Source organism: Tenrec ecaudatus, chromosome X (assembly GCF_050624435.1).
Source record: "Tenrec ecaudatus isolate mTenEca1 chromosome X, mTenEca1.hap1, whole genome shotgun sequence".
Taxonomy (NCBI): Eukaryota; Metazoa; Chordata; class Mammalia; order Afrosoricida; family Tenrecidae; genus Tenrec; species Tenrec ecaudatus.
In genome coordinates this window covers 111771345-111795231 of record NC_134548.1, presented here as the reverse complement: position 1 = coordinate 111795231, position 23887 = coordinate 111771345, and the positions used below count along the sequence as shown (strand labels likewise).

Sequence of the window (23887 nt, the reverse complement as noted above, 5' to 3'; positions counted from 1 at the left end):
CTGTATACCACCTGCTCATTTTCCCCTGCTATCTGTCTATTCCCTTTGTACGACTTCTTCCAACCACACTTCAGACAAATTGAAGATGTTAACCTCTAGTGATGACAGAGGACAATTTAAGAAACCCCAGTGCTTGAGCAATGTATATACCCAGGATCCTCGTATGAGATCAGCACAACTCCACCCAATCTGCTCTCTTTCTAAGTTGAACCACATTCTGGTTCTTCCATCCTGCCTGTTCCCTTCTATCCCTCACTCTGTTTTTTTTCCCTTATTTTCTTTTTTTCTACCTTTCCAGAGCACCTTGGATTGGGTTTAACTTAAGACAACTGTACCTCCGATCATAGGTTGAGATGGCGTTGCAGGTGCTGTGGAAATGTAGAAATTCAAAAGTTGTCTGTAAATTCCAAGAAAGCTTTCTACCACCTTGTCCTACTGATATCAAAGCTCTAATACTGTTTGCTCAGCTTTATGCCTGGTCCTAGAATTCATGAAAAGAAGACTTGTGGCAAATTGCATTACGAGTCAGACTATTAACCCCAAGGTCAACAGTTTGAAACCAATGGCTGCTCCCTGGAAGAAAGATGAGAGTTTCTGCTCCAATAAAAATGAAGAATCTTGAAACTCCACACTGGTAGTTCTACTCTGTGCTATGTGATCCCTATGACTCACAACAGACTCAATGATAGTGAGTTCTTGGATTTTGAGCATTCCTCATTGTACTATGCTGGAGAGAAGAAGATAAGTGACAGAGTTAAATATACCATTATGTAGTCCACTGGCTCCCCATGCCACCGTATTTACTGAACGCTTACTATCTTAGTCCAGTTTCCATGTGGGTATTGGTCATTGCCACATTTCCATCTTGCTCCTGGTGAGCTGCGGGATGAATTCCAGGACTGACTTGCTTAGACCTCCTTCACGTGGTACCATAATATCTCACTGTTCTTTGGAAAAAGTCGACGTGGTGATTTTGCCCTAAAATTAGATGCAATGTATCAATGGTCTGAATGTGATATAAAAAAAAGTCCTGGGGAAGGATAATGGCCAGTAAATGAAGAGACTAGTTTTTTCTACTTTAAGAAGAAATTTACCACAGTACTACAAAAGTTGAAAGGTATTGCAATGTTTTCCTATAGATTGGAGATATAGGGTGCGTTTGTAACCCAGTAGATAGTAGAGAGTAAAAGGTTTGGGCACAGGGACTATTCTGAGACGGCTGTCCCTACTCTGCCATTTGAAGTCTAGATGACTTGGGACATGTTGCTTAACATGTCTATTATTTATTTCACTCGACTGTTGTTAGGTCATGACAAAATCTACCTCAAACTCTTGTTTCTGTTGTTCAGAGGTCAAAGGCAAATTGGACAGTTAAAGAAATTTTATTGAGGTATAATGAACATACCACACAATTCAATATTTCAGTCATCTTAAGAAGGGTCACACAATCAGCACCACAATCAACTCTGGAGCATTTTCTTCCGTTTTAAAACTATTGCTGTTGACTCCCTATTTCCTCCTACCAACCTTTCGTTGTCCACAGGTAATTATTAATCTGGTAACTGGTCCACCCATCATGAATTCCCTATAGAGAAAATAGATACAAAACAAAGACATGAAACAAAAAGTACCCAGCTACATAAAACCAAGAAAAACTTCAATGGAAAAGAAGGCAAAATGTACTTAAAAGCTAGAATAAATTCAAAATGGGTCAAAAGGAAAATCAAATCTAATTACAGCTACTAAAACCCACTTTACAATGCCCTGACTGACCTCTAAGCTATTGATATACCCAGTTTATAATCAGTGGGTATGTACCAAATATTCATTTCAGGTAGGCACCCTGCAAATGGATTCAAGGGTTACACTATCATCCATAGTGTTATGCAGCCAGGAATTTAGACTATAGGCTATCTTACCATTCCCTCCTCTGTGTTTGGATTCTATTATTTACAACCCTTGGATCACACAGGCTGTTGTGCTTCTACCATATGGACTTAGCTGTCTTCCCACTTAGATGGGTACTTATGCTGAGACAAGCTTTTAAGAACCCAGACAAGATTAAATTTGTTCACATTTTTAAACTTCACATGTCATATAATTGAATCATATTTTTTAAATGTGTGCAAGCATCACCACAATAAGTATCAGAATACTTATTGTTTCTAGCTCCCCATTTCCCTGACCTCCCCTGCCATGCCCTTAGGGAATTATCAGTCGAATTGCTATCTCTAGAGATCTACTGCACCTAGACTACATATTGGGAAAATTCTACAAAATACAAATAGGAAGAAAGCAAACAAAACGGCAATGAAAAGGCAAAACATAGAAACATCTAAAAGAAAGAAAAATATTAAAAACTGAAACAACTGTAATTTGGGTCAAAAGGGTGATCAAATGATAAGGTATTACATTTACCATAACTACATCTACCATAATTAGTTTTACCATTTTCCGTGCGCCATGGGAAAGCTGTTCACATCATTGGACTATGTTGAAAGGGTATTATCTGGAGCCTTAGGCTTAGTGGGGACCCTGAAAATTAACTTTGGGCTTCCATTGTCATCCATGGTCTTTTGGAACCAGATGTTAGATGATGGTGTCCAAGGAGGATCACTTGCCCGGTTTTCCTGTTGTTAGATTAGAAAATTAAGAATTAAGGAAGCCAATATTGGGAGTCTGGGTGCTAAAAATAGATTCCATGTACTAGTGTCTGGTTCAGATTTACCCCTGCAGTTTTCACTCTCTGAGCATTTTGAGAACCCCTGAAAGGCTATAAGTTCACTGCCTGTGCCTGTGGGTTCCACTAATCCCCACCAGGTCCAGCAAGATGGTGCCTGCCACCCCTTCCTGCACCCAAGATCTGAGACCCATACCATGTGGTAATTTTCCCAGGCTGCTGCCTAAAGGTGACCATAATTGCAGAGAACCTCAGAGAAGTAGCCTCAAGACCTCACGCCAGATTTTCCTTCTTTGCCATCCTCCCTGCTCTTGCATTCTTGGGCTTTGCATCTCCCCTCCCCAGCCAGAAATGGAGTTACTGCATTGGCCAACCTCTATCCCTTGCTCCCTGGCTCCGCTCCTGCCAGTGTGTAAGGATAGATAATTAAACACTATTTTTCAGCGTGTAAGGACAGATAATTAAACACTATTTTGCAGCAATGGAAAAGCCCCTGGGATATTTACCTGTGACAGATTGCAGATCCCTGGAGCACAGTCTGCAGAGCTGTGCAGGAGAGAGCCTGGAGTGACACAGGTGTGCTGCTGGGGAAGAATTCAGATCCAGTCAGCTCCAACACAACTCCGCTACTCTGTTCTCTTTTTCCTGGGGAACAGCACAGCACCCCACAAGCCCATTACACACACACACACACACACACACACACACACACACACACACAAATTAGAACCCTTTTAAATCCCAGCAGTGTTGCTTTCTGTAACTTTGAATGTCAGCCACCAGGAACCTAACCCATTAACATAACAAGACAGAAATCAGATCCCCAGAGCCCAGCATAGGGCTTTTTGTAATCATTTTACTAGGGGCTCATACAATTCTTATCACAATCCATACGTATATCCATCATGTCAGGCACATTTGTACATTTGTTGTCATCATCATTCTCAAAACATTTGCCTTCTACTTAAGCCCTTAATATCTGCTGCTCATTTTCCCCCTCCCTCCTCACTACCCCCAACCTCATGAACCCTTCATCATTCATATATTATTATGACTTTGTCATGCATTACACTGTCCAATGTCTCCCCGCCGCCTTCTTCTCTGCTGCCCCTCCCCCAGGGAGGAGGCTATATATAGATTCATGTAATCAGTTCCCCCTTTCTACCCCACATTCTCTCCACCTTTCAGGCATCGCCACTCTCACCACTGGTACTGAAGAACTCATCTGTACTGGATTTCCTGTGTTTCCAGTTGCTATCTGTACCTAGGTACATCCTCTGGTCTAGCCAGATTTGTAAGGTAGAATTTGGATCATGATAGTGGGGTTGGGGGAGGAGGCATTTACGAACTAGAGGAAAGTTTTATGTTTCATTATTGCTACCCTGCACCCTGACTGGCTCATCTCCTCCCCAGAACCCTTCAGTAAGGGGTGTCTGGTTGGCTACAAATGGGCTTTGAGTCTCCACTCTGCACTCACCCACATTTTCAATGATAGGATTTTTTGTTCCTTGATGCTTGATACCTCAGTCCTTCAACAGCTCGTGGTCACACAGGCTGGTGTGTTTCTTCCATTGGCCTTTGTTGTTTCTGAGATAGACGGCCACTAGTTTATCTTTGAGCCTTTAAGACCCCAGACACTATATCTTTGGATAGCGGGGCACCATCAGCTTTCTTCACCACATTTGCTTATACACGTTTGTCTTCATTGATCGTATCAGGGAGGTGGGCACCCATTGATATTATTTTTAGTTCTTTGAAGTCTGATAACTGGTCCCTTCTGCACCGTGTGGCCAGACAGGCTGGTGTGCTTCTTCCATGTGGGCTTTGATGCTTCTCAGCTAGATGGCCTCTTGTTTATATTCAAGCCTTTAAGACCCCAGAATCCATATTTTTTGAGAGCCGGGCACAGTCAGCTTTCTTCACCACATTTGCTTATGCACACATTTTTCTTCAGCAATCGTGTTGGGAAGGTGTGCATCATGGAATGCCAATTTAATAGAACAAAGTGTTCTTGCATTGAGTAAGTGCTTGAGTGGAGGCCCAATATCCATCTGCTGCCTTAGTACTAAACCTATAAACATATGCACATATGTTTCCCTACACTCATATAAATATATTTGCATATGTACATTCCAGTCTTTGGACCTCTATAAATACCCTGTGTCACCTACTTCTTTCCATTTCTTTTACTTTCCTCTTGCCCCACTATCATACTCAGCCTTCACTTGGGTTTCAATAATTTCTCTAGGTTACCTTGCACTTGCTGAATCCCTACCAGGCCACTCAAACCCTCCTTGCTACTGATTTTGGATCAGTTATTTCTCCCTTGTCCATGGGTTGGTCAGCACCACCTCCTTTCCCCCTCATCCCCCTCTCGCATGTCCCCCCGGAACCATTGGTCCCGTTGTTTTCTCCTCCAGACTGTTCATCCAGTCTATCTTATCCAGATAGATCTATAGAGATAATAATATGCACCAAAAATCAAGTCATTGCAAGATAGGCAATGAGTGAGAACACAGCTTTGACAATAAAAAGGGAAACCAATTACCCATAGAAGAATAAATTAATTAAAACAAAAAAATTAAAAAGAAAGAAAAACCTGTAAATAGATCAAGGTCTGATTTTTGATCTCTAGGCATGTCCTCTGTCAGGTACAATGGGGTACCATGTTTGGCCCCCGAGTCTATCCTTTGTACTTCCTCGGGGGCTCCCTGCTCTGCTCCCATGGTTGCTTTGTCACACGCTTTTAGTGGTTTGCTTCAGTGTCACAGGGTGAGTCTGGGCCAGTCCTTTCCCTGAGTCTCCAGTGTTGTCCTCCTTAGGGTCCTGGGCCATCAAGGGACGGTGTGTCTCATAGTGGGATCAGCCATATTGTCCCCTCTGTCCATTGGCTGTTCAGAGTGGGGATAATGTCCTACAGGCCTGATGGGCCAGGATGTGCTCGACCCTCTCTTCCTCCCCATTCTTTGCTCCCATTTGCTCTGATCAAACATATCCCTCTCCCCTAGCTGCAGCTTCAGTGCCATCTTCACAAGTAAATTCTTCTGGGGTGAGTGGCAGTTGTCCACGTGGCTGGTATGGGGGCCGAGCCCTCATGACCCTCCACTGGCTCCCCACTCCTTGCTGGCACACTGCATTCATCTGGCACTGGCTTTATATCTGGTCCCTCTTTCCCTGTGGAGACACAAACAATACCGTCTCCTTGGGCCAGTCAGTGCCTTATTCCTCCATCACACATCTTTTTTTTTTCAACTTTCCCCTTTCCTCCCTCCACTCCCGTTTTAGTTGTATACCTGGATTTGGTCTGGCCCATGCCGTACTACCTGAACCTCAACCCTGGAGTGTTTGTATACAGTAGCTTTCCCCCTGTGCCCCTTTTTCACTTACCTTTCATTTCTCTTTTTAATATATATATTAATATATAATATACACATATAATATACATATACATTTCATTTCATATATATATATATTCAACTTACCTCAGCGGCCTCATGCTATACTTGTCCTTTTGTGCTTGGCTCAATTCACTTAACATAATTTCCTCCAGTTCTTCCCATGGGTTGATATGCTTCATGCGTTCATCACTGCTTTTTAGTGATGCACAGTACTCCATTGTATGTATGTATCACAGTTTTTAATCCATCCATCTGTTGATGGAAATTTGAGTTGTTTCAAACTCATTGCGAATGTGAACTGTGTCGCAATGAAAATTGGAGCACAGATGTCTGGCTGTGGTTTGTTTCTTGCCTCTTCTGGGTTATGCCCAGTAGAGGGATTGCTGGGTCATATGGTAACTCAATTTCCATCCATTTGAGAAATCGCCAAATCAATTTCCATAGTGGCTGTACATACCTACAGATCCACCAGCAGTGGATAAGAGTTCCTATCTCACCATAGCCCCTCCAACACTTGTTGCTCTCTGATTTTTTTGAATTGGGCTATCTTTGAGGGTGTTAGGCGGTATCTCATAGTTGTTTTGATTTGCATTTCTCTTATGGCTAATGATTTGGAACATTTTCTCATATGTGTATTGGCCATTCGGATTTCAGACTCTGTGAAACTTCTGTTCAGGTGCTTTGCCCACCTCCTCAGTGGACAATTAGTTTTTCTCTTATTGTAAGCTTGCCAAGTGTTGTAGATTTTAGTCATAAGGCCTTTGTCTGATGTGTCATTGCTAAAGATATTTTCCCAGTCAGTGGACTTTCTTATTACTCTCTTGGTGAATTATTTCGATGTACACAGGTGTCTTATTTTCAGTATATCCCACTTGTCTATTTGTGACCCCTCTGTATTTGTATCCTTCCCTATTTCTTGTAGCCTATGTAATCCCTGAGCCAAGGTTCTCAGATTTGTCCAAATTTCCTCATTGATGGCCCTAATTGTTTGGGGTTTTATCTCAAGGTTTGTGATCCACCTTGAGTTTATTCTTGTGCATGGAGTGAGGTAAGGGTCTTGTTTCAGGTAGATATCCATTTATTGAAGATGGCATCTGCTTCCCATTTAGTATTTTTGGGTCCTTATCAAAGAACAGTTTTGTGTGTGTGCTGATTTTTTATTTCTGGGTTTTCAGCTCTTTTCCATTGTTCTGAATATCTGTCATTATGCCAGTACCACACTGTTTTGAATACTGTGGCCGTATAGTACGTGCTAAAATCACGTAGAGCAAGCCCTCCCACTCTGCGATTTTTCTTGAGGAGTTCTCTGCTAATTCTGGGCTTCTTTACCCTCCATATAAAGTTGGTAATCTGTTTTTCCAATTCCTTGAAGAAGGATGGTGATATTTGTGTCGGGATAGCATTGAACTTACATAGTGCCTTTGGCAGAACTGACATCTTTACTATATTCAATCTGCCAATCCACGAGCATGGGATATTCTTCCATTTGTTGAGGTCACTCTTGATTTCTTGAAGTAGTGTTTTATAATTTTCCTCACACAAATCTTTCATTTTTTTAAGTCGGGTATATCCCTAGGTATTTCAATTTGTGCTTGGCTATTGTAAAGGGTACTACCTTTTTAATCGTCTCTTCTGTGGTCTTGTCTGATGTGTAGAGCAGTCCAATAGACTTCTGTTTGTTGATTTTGTATCCTGCCACTCTGCCATATTCCTCTATTGCTTCCAACACTCTGCTTGTGGAGTTTAAGGGATTTTCAGTATATAGTCTCATATTGTCTGTGAATAATGATAATTTTGCCTTTTCCTTACCCAGCTGAATACCTTTAATATCTTTCCTTTGTCTCATGTTGTTAGCTAGGACCTCCAGTACGATGTTAAATAGGAGTGGGGACAAGGAGCATCTTTGTCTGGTTCCCTTTTCCAGTGGAATTGTTTTCGTCTTTTCTCCGTTAACTACCACATTAAGTGTTGGTTTTTCATATATGGCTTGTATAATATTCAGGAATTTTTCTTCTATTACTATCTTCTAAAGTGTCTTAAACAGGAATGCTTGCTGGATGTTGTCGAATATTTTTCTTCATCTACGAGTATTATCATGTGGTTCTTATAATTTTTCCTGCCAATGTGGTGAATAATGCTGATGATTTTTCATATGTTGAAGCATCCCTGCATCCCGGGTATGAATCCCACTTGGTCATGGTGAATTACTTTTTAAATATGCTTTTGTATTCTATTGGCCAGTATTTGGTTAAGGATTTTTGCATCGATGTTCATTAGGGATATTGGTCTATAGTTATCTATTTTTGTGGCATCTTTGGCCGCTTTAGGTATCAAAATTATACTAGCTTCATAGAAAGAGCTTGGGAGTGTTCAATCTTTTTCTGTGTTCTGGAAGAGTTTGTATAGGACTGGTGTCAGTTCTTCCCTGAATGCTTGGTAGAATTCTCCTGTGAAGCCATCTGGGCCAGGGGATTTTTTTGTTGGAAATCTCTTGATTTCCTTGTCTATTTCTTCCTTTGCTATGGGTCTATTGATGTTGTTGACATCCATCTGGGATAGTCTCAGCAGGGATTTTGTTTCCAAATATTTGTCCATGTCTTCCAAATTGTTGATTTCGTTAGAATATAGACCTTCATATTACTGTGTAATTATTCTTTTGATTTTATTAGGGTCTGTTGCAATGCCCTTGCTTCATCCCTCATCCTTTCTTTGGTTGGGTTTGCCAAAAGTCTATCAATTCTGTTAATTCTTTCTTAAAACCAACTTTTACTTGAGTTAATTTTTTCCATCGTTTTCTTGTTTTCCCTCTCCTGTATCTCTGCTCTGATTTTTATTATATCTATCCTCTTGCTATTGGTAGGGTTGTTCTGTTAACTCTGCTCTAATTGGTGTAAGTTTTGTGTCAGCATATCATCCACGAGGCTCTCTTCTTTTTTAATGTGTGCTTTGATTGCTATCAGCCATCCTCTGATGAATGCCTTTGCTGTATCCCACAGGTTTCGCTATGTTGTATTTTCATTCTCATTTGTTTCTAGAAACTTCCTGATTTTATCTCTGATCTGGGTCAATACCCACTCCTTTTGCAATAGGAAATTCTTCATCCTCCAATTGTTTACCTTTGTTTTCTTCACTGCCCTTCTGTTAATTTCCAGATTTATGGCGCAATGATTGGAGAGAGATGTCTGTATAATCTCTATGTGCTTGAATTTACTCAAGTTTGATTTGCGTCCCAGCATGTGGTGTATTTTTGAATATGTGCCATGTGACCTTGGAAAGTATGTGAATTTTTGCATTTTGGTGGAAAGATCTGAAAATATCTATCAAGTCAAATCGTCCAATTGTGCTATTTAGATCTATAGCCTCCTTGTTGAGATTCTTTCCCAATGATCTGTCTTTATCATAGAGTGGTGTATTAAAGTCACCAACTATAATTGTTGAGCCTGTGATCTCTTTTTTCATCTTTTTGAGTGTTTGATTTACGAATTTCGCAGGTCTCTCGTTAGTTGCATATATGTTTATTATACTCACTTGGTATTTGTCTATTGGTCCCTTGAGCACTATATAGGGCTCCTCCTTGTCTCTTGTTATGGCCTGTATCTTGAGGTCAATTTGGTCAGATATTAAGATCGCTAACCCTGCTTTTTGTGCATTACCATTTGCCTGGTATATTTTTCTCCAGCCTTTAATTTTCAACCTGTTTTTGTCTGTAAGCTTGAGATGCATATCCTGGAGGCAGCAGATCAATAGGTTATGTTTCCTGAGCCAGTCAGTTAGCCTCTGCCTTTTAATGCCTGATTTCAGGCCCTTGATAATCAGTGTTATTATATCTATCTGTGGACTCTGTGATGTCATGTTGTACCTTTTGTGATGGATATTTTTCTATCTACCTACCTTATCTGCTTGTTTTATGTGAGTGGTTTATGTTTGCCTTCTTTCCACTATTGAACTAATGCTATCCTGATGGCTTTTTCCTCTTTGTAGCCATATGGTTGGAGTTGTTTTATGTGATTGTCTCTTATTTGTCCTCGGTGAGTGTTGATCTTCTGTTCATACTGGATCAGAAGGATCTTTTATAGGGCTGGGTTTCTTTTTATGTATTCTTTGAGGTTGTCCCTCTCTGGGAAGACTCTTACTTCTCCATCTATCTTAATAGATAATTTGGCTGGGTAAAGCATTCCTGGTTTGCGTTGTTTTCCTTCATTTTTTGGAATATGCTACTCCATTCCCTCCTCTTTATCGTTTCCACTGATAGATCTGAACGTACTCTTATTGGGGTACCTTTATATGTGAATGTTTGTTTTTCTCTAGCTGCTTTTATGATCTTCTCCTTTTCCCCATAGTTGGATTGTTTGAAGAATATGTGTCTTGGTGACTTCTTCTTGGGATTCAGTCTGGTTGGTTTCTCTCAGGTTCTTGAATGGTTGCTTGATTTTCATTTATTAAGTTGGGAAAGTTTTCCTCTAAGAATTCCCTTGGTGTTTTAGCTGTTGACTTCTTTGTTGCGTCTTGTTCTGATAGTCCAAATATTCCAATATTGTGACTTTTCATAGCATCTGACATGGCCCTCAAGTTTTCTTCAGCTTTTTGATAGTGTTATTTGACTGTTTTTCCTATTTTCTGAGGTCTGCTTAGTTGTCCCCTTGGTTACTGGTGTGATTCTCTACCTTCTCAAGCCAATTGCAAGGTCTGTCAATTTGTCACTGGATTCTGTTATTTCATCCCTTAACTCTTGTATTTCCCTTTGGTGCATTGCCTTTATCTCCTCTATCATTTCATCTTTTTTCTGAATTGCTTCCTTCAAATCCTTTATTACTTTAAGTAGCCTTTTGAAAATTTATTTTTATGGCAGGTCAATATCTGCTTCTTCTATGCACATCGTTAGGTTCATGACTTCTTCCGTCATTGTTTTATGTTTTTCCTGATTTTTAGTTGAAGCTGTTAGAACTGGTTGCTATTTACATGTTGTGTTTGATGAGCCTAGAGCCATCTTCCTGCATCTAAGAACTCTAGGCTCTCTCTTGTGGGATTTCTATGAGTACTTCTATAACTACCTTTTGGTAGCTGTTCAGGCAACCACTATATCTTCCTGTGTTTTCACTCTTATCCTAGCCATTCAGAATTCTGTTACTTGGAATGTGTATTGGATATTCCTCTTATGCGACACTGGTCAGATTGTTGTGGACCCACAAGGGCGTCGCTTCCCTGGCCTATCTCTAAGTAGGCTTCACAGTTCTTGGAGCACCTTGACTGCCCTATGGTGTTTTTCTCTGCAGCTGTAGTGCTGAGGAGGGCATGCAGTTACACCCTCCTTGGTTTAGAGCTCTGTAGCTGCCAGGGAAATCACCGTAGACAGAGAGATCTCATTGGATGTTGCGTGCATGTTCCCACAGTAGCGTGGGGCCCCACAAGTGGTGGTCAGGCATTTCCCCGAGTCACTTGTAGGGCCTCAGTATTTAGGCTGATGATGCCCCCACTTTTTCAGGGGAGAACCCTCTGCTTCTTGGTGTGTGGGAGAGAACCAGCATGAATTCGACAGCTGCTTGCCAAGTCAATAAATGCTGGTGTGATAGCAACCAGTTGGGCCTTCAGAGTTGCCCTATGCAGAGGGGAGTGGCCTGGAGGCCACTAGTGTCTTGTGACAGGAAAGAGAGTGAAAGGAGAGGAAAAAGAGAGAAAGAGGAAGGAACAGACTGGGGCAATAGTGCCAAGCAAACTGACACCCACTCATCCACGCACAGGTAAATTGCACATAATAAACAAAGGTGAAACATTAAAAAAAGAGAAAGAAGGAAAAGAAAACAACTCAAAAGGAGAACTAAATCTGTTGAGACCGTGGTAGAAAATAGAGAAGAGCTTGAAGGAGAGGAGAAAATATTGAAACATGTAAGAAGAGCGCAATGAAAGAAAAAAAGAGAAGAAAAAGGAAGGAGAAGAGGGAATTTAAAAAATATTTAAAGAAATAGCTGACCCCATGCTGTGCTGTGTGTAGCACTGACTCGTCCTGTGTGCAGCACTGTCTTAGGGGTCAGGCTGCCCACTGGGAGGACAGGGTTTCCCTAGGCTGAGTGTAGGGGCTGTGAAGCCGCAGTGGTATGTGCAAGGAATGAGAGGGAGCAGAGAGAATAATACAAGCAGAGAGGCGAAGAGAGCAAAGACAGAAAAAGGAAAGGAAGAAAAAGAGAATAAAGAGAAAGAAGGAAATAAACCCAACTGAGTTCACTAAGATTGGCTGTGATGGTAAAGAAGGAGGAGAGAGAGAAGGAGGAAATAAAGAATGAAGTGATAGCTGATCCCTGATTGCTTGGATGTGGGTCCAGAGGGATTTAGACCCTTGCCCCAAATGGTAGGTTGGAGTGCCCTTTTAATGCCGGGACCCAGTGGTGCAGGGCAGAAAGACGAGATTGCCTTAGAGGACTGACAGAGGTTTCCTCAGCAGCGCAGTGCAGTGTAAGTGTATGTCCCAGGTGCCTTGTGTGGTGTACAACACTTCCATGGAGGGAAGGCTGAAATTCCTCCTGCTATTTGAGTTGCTTTGCCCTAAGCGGAGGGTAGTGACCTGAAAGCCAGTAGTGGCATATGATCAGAGAGAGTGGGAGAGAAGAGGAGAAAGAGGGAAAAAAGAAAAAAAGAAGAAGAGGAATAAAGAAGAAAGAGAAAAAATAAAACCCCAACACAAACCTGAGCTTGCTGAGACTGAGGTGGAAAAGTTAGAAGGGCTTGTGAATATAGAGAGAAGAAATAGAGCAGCAGGTAAGGAGATTGCTGAAAGTTGATTACCTGTCCGTGAGGCTGGAGGAGTTGCAACTCTTCCCCCATGTAGCGGGGTGGTGTACCCTTTTGTTGTAAGGTTCCACAGATGCTGTGTGGGATTATTTCAAAAGTAAGATCGCGCCCGTGGCAGGGGTCACTTGGGTGCTGGAGTTTGCTGGTGTACCTGCCTCGTCATGTATATAGCACTGCAACAGGGGCTGGGAGGGGGGCCCTGGGGCGTTCTCTCAGCCCTGTCCAGGGCTCCAGGACAGGCAGGGCCTCCCCAGCTATGTGTAGAATCACTAAGAGGGAAACAGACTTTATTTTTTATTTTTTAATCTCCCTGGCCAGCTAGAGTGTAATCAAATGAAATTGTCTCTCACAGTCACTGGCCTGCAGCTCCTTGCTTTTTAAAGCTGACGCTTGCTACAGCGGGTCTTTGTTATGCTAAAAGCCACTAGACCCTGCAGCTGAGTTCTGACATTTCTTAGCTAGGTTGCTTCTTATGCTGATTTATGCTAAGGGCTCCACCTATGTGGTCCTTGGAGTTGAGCAACTAGACTTGGGTTTGAGTTTTAAACTAATAATATATATTTCACCCATTGTTTTTTTTTGCTTGTGATATGCTCTGATTTGGGGGCTGTCAGGCTGACCCCCAGAGGGGGAGATCCAGCTTATTAGGGGGATTGTTTCCTTTTCGGCCAATTGGAACTAAATTTGCTCCCTGGACTCCTGACATTCCACCAATTTCTCCCACACTGTGATCTTAAGGTAATAATATATTTTTTCTATTACTCTAAATTATGGCTACCTGCCACAACTTCCCTGGCTGTGAGTTCAAGGCAGCCAACCTTGCAGAGAGCTCCGGAGTGGGGTTCCCCTCATGTCTGGCATTCTGTCCCCTCTCGGCTGTCTGCCTGCAGAAATCACTGTTCCCAAAAAGGGCACAGCCAGCGCCTGCGAGCTCACCAAAGCTAGAGCACTTTAAAGTGTTCTTGGTTTGCTTTGTGAGTGAAAATCTCACGCAAAAAGGATTTCAGGAAAATCCCTAGTACCCTAGTTCTAATTTGAGGACTCCACCTCCCCGTTTCCTTGGTCTTACCACCTAATTTTCTGGTTTGGCAGCAGGAGTTCCGGATGGATGTGTCCTATCTGGTCGCCATTTTCTCCCCTCTCTAAGGATTGTCACATCACAAAACAGAAAAAGCCCACAGGAGTTGAAGAACACAGCCCAAGCCAAAAACTGGCTCTAGGCCCAGACCTCAACTTCCAAGCCTTGATGACAACATATTGGCATGAAGTAGAGACCTAACAGAGGGGACTGGAAGACTGGTTTTTCCACTATCCTGGCTACATCAACCCCCTTCCCCAGAAGAATGCACTACAGAAGGCAGCAGTCAATGTACATCCAGGGAGAGTGGCAGGTCTTACCAGACCACATGGGAGCAAATTAAGAGGGAGGAAAGGGTGGGGGAGAGAGAGAAGCATCCTTGCCCATGAAGCTTCCAGGAAAACATTCCCGCTCAGAGCAACCAATGCACACAGAGGACCCTAGGGTTGGCCCCACCACAAGATACGACACCATCTTATTGATCCACAGTGTTACAGGGGCAGCACGTGAGACACAGTGTGGGAACTGTGCCCGGTCAGACCCCCAACATCAATGTGTGAGAGTAAGGGAGCACAACAGATCAGCAAAGGGTGCAAAGCAACAAAATACCCAAGTAATTCTGAAAACAGACTTTGAGTTTGGGAGGAAGTACTCGGCATTGCATCAGACCCAATTAGAAATCATTCATAAGGGTCAGCAGACAAAATGGAATTATTCATAGACTATTCTCTCTCTCTCTCTCTCTCTCTCTCTGCCTTTTTATATAAGATAGGCAGGATAAACAATCCTGAGTAGAAAGTAACAGGACTGCTTATGCACCCATTTTGTCTTCAGTGATCATGTCAGGAAGGTCAGCATCACAGAATGTCCATCTGCCACCTTACTTCTTGCCATACAGATATGATGAGTACATAGAAAGCTGATGGTGCCTGGCTATCAAAAGATGATAGCGTCTGGGTCTTAAAGGCTTGAAGATAAACAAGCAGCCATCTAGCTCAGAAGCAACAAAGCCCACATGGAAGAAGCACACCAGCCTGCTTGATCATGAGGGATCAGGAATTCTGCATCAAAGACCCAGAATAAAACCATACGCAATGTGAATGAGGAAGTGCATAGAGTTGAGACCCAATGTCCATCAGTGGACAATTGGACATCCCCTCACAGGGGGGTCACAGCGAAGAGAGGAGCCAGTTTGGGTGCAGTAGAGCACCAGTGAAATGCAGAAGTTTCCTCTAGCTCTTTGATGCTTCATTCACCCCAATATCATGACCTCAAATCTAAAATACAAGTCAGAATAGTCCAGAGCAGGCACACTGCTACAGATAAGAGCCCACAACACAAGAAATCTGTGATAGATAAATGCTTCAGGGCCAACCAGGAGAGTAGAGATGCCAGGAGGATTAGAGGAGTGTTGGGGGAGAAAGGCAAAATTGATCACATGGATCAAACTGGAACCACCTATGAGGGGGATGAATTATGGAAAAGTGGGTGAGGGGTGATGGAGGCCGATGTAAGATATGGAAAATTAATCTATAACTTATCAAGAGTTCTTGAGGGAGAATGGGTGGAGGAGGGAGGGGGAAGAAATGGGGAGCTGATATCAGTGGCTCACGTGGGAAGAGAATTCTTTGAAAAAGATGATGGCAGCATATGCGCCAATGTGCTTGACACATTGGAGGAATGTATGGATTGTGATAAGAGATGTAAGAGCCCTCAAAAGTATTTTGAAAAAGAGAAAATAACAGGACTGATGGTTCTGGGGCACAGAGAAGAGGTGGGGGTCAGGGACAAGTAAGGAGATCAATAAAACTGAGGGAGAAGAGAAAATCTGAGAGGCCAAGCAGCGAGGCCCGACTCCTTGAAAGAACAGTAACCTGCCCCTGGGGTTCACCATGCCCTCCGACCTGGCAGAGAAGAAAGCAGCCAAAAAGAAGGAAGCTGCCAAAGCCCGGCAGCGACCCCGAAAGGGGCATGAAGAAAACGGAGATGCTGCCACGGAGCCGCAGGTAGCAGAGGAGAAAAACGAGGAGTCCAATGGCAGTGAGACCACAGAAGTGGACCTGCTGACCAAGGAGCTGGAGGACTTTGAGATGAAGAAGGCTGCTGCTCGAGCTGTCACTGGGGTCCTCGCCTCTCACCCCAACAGCACTGACGTCCACATCATCAACCTCGCGCTCACCTTTCATGGCCAAGAGCTGCTCAGTGACACCAAACTGGAACTAAACTCAGGCCGACGCTATGGTCTTATTGGCTTAAACGGAATTGGAAAGTCCATGCTGCTCTCTGCTATTGGGAAACGGGAAGTGCCCATCCCCGAGCATATTGACATCTACCATCTGACCCGGGAGATGCCCCCTAGTGACAAGACACCCTTGCAGTGTGTGATGGAGGTGGACACGGAGCGGGCCATGCTGGAGAGGGAGGCCGAGCGGCTGGCGCACGAGGATGCGGAGTGTGAGAAGCTGATGGAGCTGTATGAGCGCCTAGAGGAGCTGGACGCCCACAAGGCAGAGATGAGGGCCTCACGGATCTTGCATGGGCTGGGCTTCACCCCCGCCATGCAGCGCAAGAAGCTCAAAGACTGCAGTGGAGGCTGGAGGATGAGGGTTGCCCTCGCCAGAGCCCTCTTTATTCGGCCCTTCCTGCTGCTCCTGGACGAGCCCACCAACCACCTGGACCTCGATGCCTGTGTGTGGTTAGAAGAAGAACGCAAGACATTTCAGCGCATTCTGGTCCTCGTCTCTCATTCCCAAGAGTCCCTGAATGGTGTGTGCACCAATATCATCCACATGCACCACAAGAATCTGAAGTACTATACGGGTAATTATGATCAGTACGTGAAGACGCGGCTGGAGCTAGAGGAGAACCAGATGAAGCGCTTCCACTGGGAACAGGACCAGATCGCGCACATGAAGAACTCTATCGCCAGGTTTGGCCATGGCAGTGCCAAGTTGGCCCGGCAGGCCCAGAGCAAAGAGAAGACACTACAGAAAATGATGGCATCGGGCCTGACAGAACGGGTTGTTAGTGACAAGACACTATTGTTTTATTTCCCACCATGTGGCAAGATCCCTCCACCAGTCATTATGGTACAAAACGTGAGCTTCAGGTATACGAAAGATGGGCCTTGCATCTACAACAACCTAGAGTTTGGCATTGACCTCGACACACGAGTGGCTCTGGTAGGGCCCAATGGAGCAGGGAAGTCGACGCTGTTGAAGCTGTTAACTGGCGAGCTCCTCCCCACAGATGGCATGATCCGGAAGCACTCTCATGTCAAGATAGGGCGTTACCATCAGCACTTACAAGAGCAGCTGGATTTAGACCTCTCTCCTTTGGAGTACATGATGAAGTGCTACCCGGAAATCAAGGAGAAGGAAGAAATGAGGAAGCTCATTGGACGATATGGTCTGACTGGGAAACAGCAGGTGAGCCCAATCCGGAACCTATCCGATGGCCAGAAGGGCCGTGTGTGCCTGGCCTGGCTGGCCTGGCAGAACCCGCACCTGCTCTTCCTGGACGAGCCTACCAATCACCTGGACATTAAGACCATCGATGCGCTGGCCGACGCCATCAATGAGTTTGAAGGTGGCATGATGCTGGTCAGCCATGACTTCAGACTCATCCAGCAGGTGGCACAAGAAATTTGGGTCTGTGAGAAGCAGACAATCACCAAGTGGCCTGGAGATATCCTAGCCTACAAAGAGCACCTCAAGTCCAAGCTGGTGGATGAGGAGCCTCAGCTCACCAAGAGGACCCACAATGTGTGAGCCCTCTGCCCAGGCTTGGGTCAGGAGATCCCCTGGGGACTTGACAGCTGCTACCCTGACCAGCCGCTCAGGATTGGACCCCAGGGCTACACTCCTGCATTGCTGCAAACCGCTCCCCAGCCTCGCCTGCCCCTCAGCCGGACTTAGCTGCACTCATGTGGAGCTGGACAGTACCTGTCCTCTTCCCAGTGACCTTTGTCCGTGTCTGGACTCAGCTGGCTCTTCCCTTCCAGCCCCTGGCTGGTCACCTGACCTGGATACTGATGTAGCCAGAGGCATCTGGGGGTTAGTCCAGGGCCCAAGCCCTGGATTTGACCCGTGAAAGAGCTTTCGATCCTCATTTTCTGGATTTTGGTGATGTTGGTGGAAACCCCAGCTCCACCGCCCCCATTCTTTCTGCTTCTCATTTGGAGCTCTAGATCAAGCTTTAGTCCCGGTCAGTTTTTAAATAATGATCTCACTGCAATCTCTAGACCTGCGTGACACCCACAAAGCGTCCAATAAAGGGAGAAGAATCCAAAAAAAAAAGAAGAGAAAATCTAGAGAGCTAAAATTGATGGCGAAGAGGGCAGAGAATGCCTAGTGGGGTTCAATCAAATGCCATGTAGCCAGAAGGAAGTACAGAGAGAAGAATGAAGGTCATACATGATAGTGGAACAGGAGGAAAGTAAAAGGAAATAGAGGATAGAACCCGGAGGTAAAGGCATGTATAGAGTTTAGTATAAACACAGGCATGTACATATGCAAATATATTAATATGTAACAATGGGGTTATAGGTCTATGTACATATATTTGCATTTGAAGTACTAAAGTGGCAGACCAACATTGGGCCTCCACTCAAGTCCTCCCTCCATGCAAGAACACTTTGTTCTAATAGCCTGGTATTTTATGATGCCCACCTTTCTGACACCATCACTTAAGACAAAATGGTTGCAGAAGCTAATGTGGTGAAGAAAGTTGACGGTGTCCACCTATGACAAGATAGAGAGTCTCAGGCCTGAAAGGCTTCAAGTTAAACGAGAAGCCATCTTGCAGGGAAGCAGCAAAGCCCACATGGAAGAAGCACACCAACCCATGTGATCATGAGGTGTCTATGGGATCAGGTATCAGGCATCAGAAGACCCCAAACAATCATTCTGATATAAATGAAGGGCTCAGAATGGAGACCCAGAGTCCACGTAGACAATTGGATATCCCCTCACAGAAGGCTCACATGGAAGGGACAAGCCAGCCAGTGTGCAATTAATATAGCATCAACGTAACACACACCATTCCTCCAATATTTTTATGCTTCCTACTCCCCATCATGACCACAGTTCTTTCTTACAAATCTGACTAGAACAGAGCATGTACACTGGTACAGATAAGCGCTTCCATCAGGAAAGAATTGAGGACAGATAAACCCCCAAGAACCAGTAATGAGTAAAAATATCATGAAGGCAGAGGGAAGGTGGTGAGAGAAAGGGGAGAAAGGGGAACTGATTGCAATGATTGAGGTACCGCACTCCCCCCGGGGTGAGGGAGGAACAACATCAGGCTGGGTGAAGAGAGACAGCAGACATGTAAAATATGAAAATAAAAATAATTTAATTTATAAATTATCAAAGGTTCACAAACGTGGGTGGGAAGGTTTTAGAATATGATGGGGATAAGGGAGTTCAACCATTTTTCTTTTCTTTTTAGCACTTTAGAATTTAGTAACTGCTTTTTTGTTGTTAAGTAGCATGGAGTCAATTGTGACCTGTAGTGACCTCATGCACAAAAAAAAAGAGTGCCCAGTCTTGAGCCATCTTCACAATTGTCCATATGCTTGAGCCCATTGGTACAGTCAGGGCTTCAACTCACGTCCTCGGGGCCCACTCTCTTTTTTACTGCCCCTCTATAAACCGTGGCATGCTGTTCTCCAGGCACTGGTCTCACTGACAACGTGATCTGACATATAAGGCAAAGGCTCTCAATGCTTGCCTCTAAGGAGTATTCTGGATGTACTTTTTCCAAGACAAATCTGTTATTCCCTTCAGCAGTCCATGGGACTTTCAATGGTCGTCTCCAGCACCACAATACAAATGAATAGATTCTTTCTTTAGTCAGTGTTCAGCTTTCTCATGTACATGGGCCAGTTGAAAATATCATGGCTTGGGTCAGGTTTGCCTTCAAAGAAACATCCTGGCTTTCTAGTATTCTAAAGAATCCTGTGCAGAAGACTTAAGTAAAGCAACCCATCCTTTGATATCCTGACTGCTGCCTCCATGAGCATGGATTGTGGATCGAAGCAAGAGAAAATCCTTGAGAGCTTCATTTTTTCCTCCGTTTACCATGATGTAAATGGTAAATTGGTCCATTGGTGAGGATTTTGGTCTTTACATTGAGTCATAATCCATACTGAAGTCTACAATCCTTGATCTTCATCAGCAATTGCATCAAGGACTCCTCTTTCCCCAAGCAAAGTTCTGTTATCAGCACGTAGCAGATTTTAATAAGCCTTCCTCCGATCCTGATGGCACCTTCTTCTTCATATAATCCAGCTCCTCTCTGTTGATTTTTTCAGTGTACTAATTTCATAAGTATGGTGAGAGGCTATAACCCTGCCACAGTCATTTCCTGATTTTGAACCCTGCAATATCCCCTTGTTCTGGTCGCACACCTGCCTGTTGCTCCACGAGCACAAGGGAGTGTTCTGTCATTCTCATTCCTCTCGAGGCTCCTCCCGCAGTCAGATGCCGTGGTACATTCAACGAAATCCAAGTACACACCTTTCTGATATTCTCTACTTTCAGCCAAGGTCCTGCTGACATCAGCCATGATATTCCCTGTTCCAGGCCCTCTTTTGAGTCTAACCTGAACTTCTGGCAGCTTGAGGTCAATGTTTCTCTGCAACCAGTGTTGGACGATCTTTAGTAAAATATTATTTGAGTGTGATAGCAATGATATTTTCTCTAACTGGAGCATTGTGTTGGGTCACCTTTCTTCAGAATGTACACAAATGTGGATCTCTTCCAGGCAGTTGTGCACATAGCTCATTTCCAAATTTCCTGGCACACATGAGTGAGTGCTTCCAGTGCTTCTTCAGCTTGTTTAAGCATTTCAATTGGTAGTCCATCAACTACTGGAATCTCATTTTGGCTAATGCTTCCAGTGCAGCTTGAACTTTTCCCTTCAGTACTATTTTAATGTACGAATTGAGTCCATTGGGGTTCAGAGTTATTATCACTATCTGTGGATTCATAGTTGTCATACCCTGTTTTATGTTAGGGATCTTTACTTATCTCACTTCATATCAGTGTGCTGTGTTTGAGTGGAGAGTTTCTATCTTGTCCTCCTTTCCATCTGAGACCACATAATCCTGGTAATTGTGGCTGGCATGTTGTCTTCTAGATAGAGATGGGCTATAATGTGGTCTCCTCTTTGTTCTTGGTGGAGGTTGACCCTCTGGCCATAGTGAGTCAGCCAATATCTTCCGCAGATTCGGGTGCCTTGCAGCATATTCTTTGAGTCTTTCTTTGTCCTGGAAGACCCTTATCTCAAGTTATCTTGATGGATAACTTGGAAGGGTACCGGATTCTGTGGGAGATGTTTTATTCTTTCAGCGTTTGGAAGATGTTGCTCCTTTTTCTCCTCCTAATGGTATCTGTTGATAAACCTGAGTATATTCTTACCTGTGCTCCTTTGTATGTGACAGTCTTCCTTTCTCTTGCTGCTCATAAAATTTTCTCTTTTTCCTCTAAGTTGGATATTTTTACGAGTATATGTCTTGCTGTGTTCTTCTTGGGGTCTCATCTAGATGGTGTCCTTTCTGCTTCCTGTATGAGTGCCTGCTTCTACCTTGTTAGGCTGGGAAAGTTTTCTTCCAGAAATTCCTTTGCGGTATTGGCTGTCAACTTGTGTGTTGTGTTGTGCTCCGGTAGACCGATTATTTGAATATCATTCCTCTTCAAAGCATTTGTCATTGATCTCAGGCTACTTTAATTTTCTTATCTGACTGTCTTGCTCTCTTGCTTAGGTCTGTTTGAGTGTCCTCGAGTTCACTGATATGCTGCTCTGCCTCCTCAAGTCTAATAATAAATTCTGTGACCTTGTGTGTGGCTTCTGCTACCCCCTCTGTTAGGTCTTGCAGTTCCCTTTGGTTGGTGGAATTCATCCCCTCTATTGTGGACTTCATACCCTCTATTATGGACTTCATCTCCTCTATCATTGCATCCTTATTCTGGGTTACTTCCCTCGGCTCCTACATTAGTGCGAACAGATTTCTGAAGATTTCCTTCTGTGGCAGATCTGTATCTGTTTCTTCTATGAGAGACGTTAGCTCTGCTATGTTTCATCTCTCAGTTTTTTTTTGGTTGGGATTGAAGTGGTCTGTTGATTTATCCAAAATCCTTTCATCGATCCTATACTTCTGGGAGGCCCGGGGAACCTTATCTGTGTTACTGTTAAGGATTCTTTCAGGCGACTGCCTATGATCTCCTATAAGGATGAGTCAGACTGCTGTGTAGGCAGAGTTGCCTGAAGGCTTAGTGAACCGCAGAGGTGAGATATTTCAGCAACTAGAGTGAGGGCTAGAGCCTCTGTGTGTGTCCTCAGGTTGCTTTGACCTGATTTGTCAGTGTATTCTTAGTAGCCCTTTTTTGTTTAGTAATAAAAATGAATTTAAAACGTTAAAAATTTTAAAAATAATTTTGAAGAAAAATTTGAGAGGAAAAAGAAAATATGGAGAGAGAGGAAGAAGAAAAGTTATAAAAGAGAAGAGAAAAGAAGTGTTAATATTGGAAGTGGAAGGAGAAGACAAAGGAGATAAAAGGAAAACCTATAGAAAATGTGCAGAAGAGAAGTACTACCAATAATGAAAAAGGAGTAAGAAAAAAGAGAGAAAAGAAAACGCAGAAAGTGAAAGAAAGAAAAGAGAAAAAACAGCATGAGATAAAATATGTATACATATTTAAATTTCCCCCCTTTTTTCCCTCCAAATTCTAGTGATGCCTAATAGAAGGCAGAGGTGTACGAGGCCTCTCAGCCATGGACAGGACGTGGTGCTGATCTGGGCTCCAGAGCGGTCTCTGTGGTTGGAAAATGCTCTTCAGATCAGCAAGCATGCCCAGGTCAGAACAGGCCTGTAGATTTGAGCTTGTGGGCAGAGGCTACACAGGCGGCGACAGCCCCACAGGGGAGAGCCTCCTGCAACAGGCTGGGGCTGAAATGAGTGCTGAGAGAGGCACAGGCAGCAGTGTCTACCTCCTATGCCAGCTGGGAAAGGATGGGGCAGGCTTAGGAGTTGGCGCTGGGGACCCTGAAGTCCACCGCAATGGTGAGAGCCAGGCGGGGCACACAGACGGTTCCTGCGGGGACCACAAAACTGCGTCCTAGGCTCCCTAGCAGGCGGGGACATTTATTGCTTAAGCCTCCTCCCCTGTGAGTGGCAGGCTCCGCAGTGCTGTGATCTGAGCTGGTTGGGACAGCGGTGGCTCTGGCAGGAAACAGTGGCAATGGCGCTTGCCATCCGCGCTCAGAGGAATGCACCCGCAGCAGGCTCAGAGCTCAGAGCCACTGGCCGCTGGAATCCCCAGAGCGCACCTTGGATGGCAAAAGCCACTCCAGCAGTAGTGCAAAGCCTTGTTGCTCGCACTCCCAGTAGGTAGGAGTGCCCACTCTTCCATCTGGCTCTGTCAGAGTTGGAAGGGGCGTCCTGTGGCAGGCAAGTCTAGTGGCTCAGGCCACGGGCCTGGATTTCCGCGATAACACAGGCCAGCCTGAAGTGGCTCCTGATGAGGAAATGCTGTCTGGGATAGAAGCTGGATGTGACTCCAGTTGTAGGCCGCACAGGCGGGAAGAGTTCAGTGCAGGTTCATGGGCTGGGAGTGGAGCAAGCGCTAAGCTGATGGGCTGGGGGGTGGGTCAGGGGCCGGGCAAACAGGGTGCTGTTGTAGAGATTCCAGGCAGCAATGTGGGTGCATGGTCCCCCATGGGGGTCTCCCAGGTAGCCCCCATAGCCTGGAGGTCAGTTACACTGGCCTCGGATGAATGGGGGGAGGGACGCAGGCCCAAGGGCAGACCGCTGCCCTGTGGGGAGGGGAGCTGCAGGAAAGGGAAGCTTCTCTCCTTGTGGGGTCCCGCCAGTGGGCCGCTGCTGTAGGGGGTGATGCGACCGCTGCATATGTCTCAGCAAAGCAGACAAGCGACTCTGGG

General features: G+C 44.5%; 1 pseudogene; it reads left to right on the top strand.

Moving 5' to 3' along the window:
* Positions 1–15831: 15831 nt before the first annotated feature.
* Positions 15832–17845, top strand: LOC142434403 (ATP-binding cassette sub-family F member 2 pseudogene; annotated as a pseudogene).
* The last annotated feature ends 6042 nt before the right edge of the window (positions 17846–23887 follow it).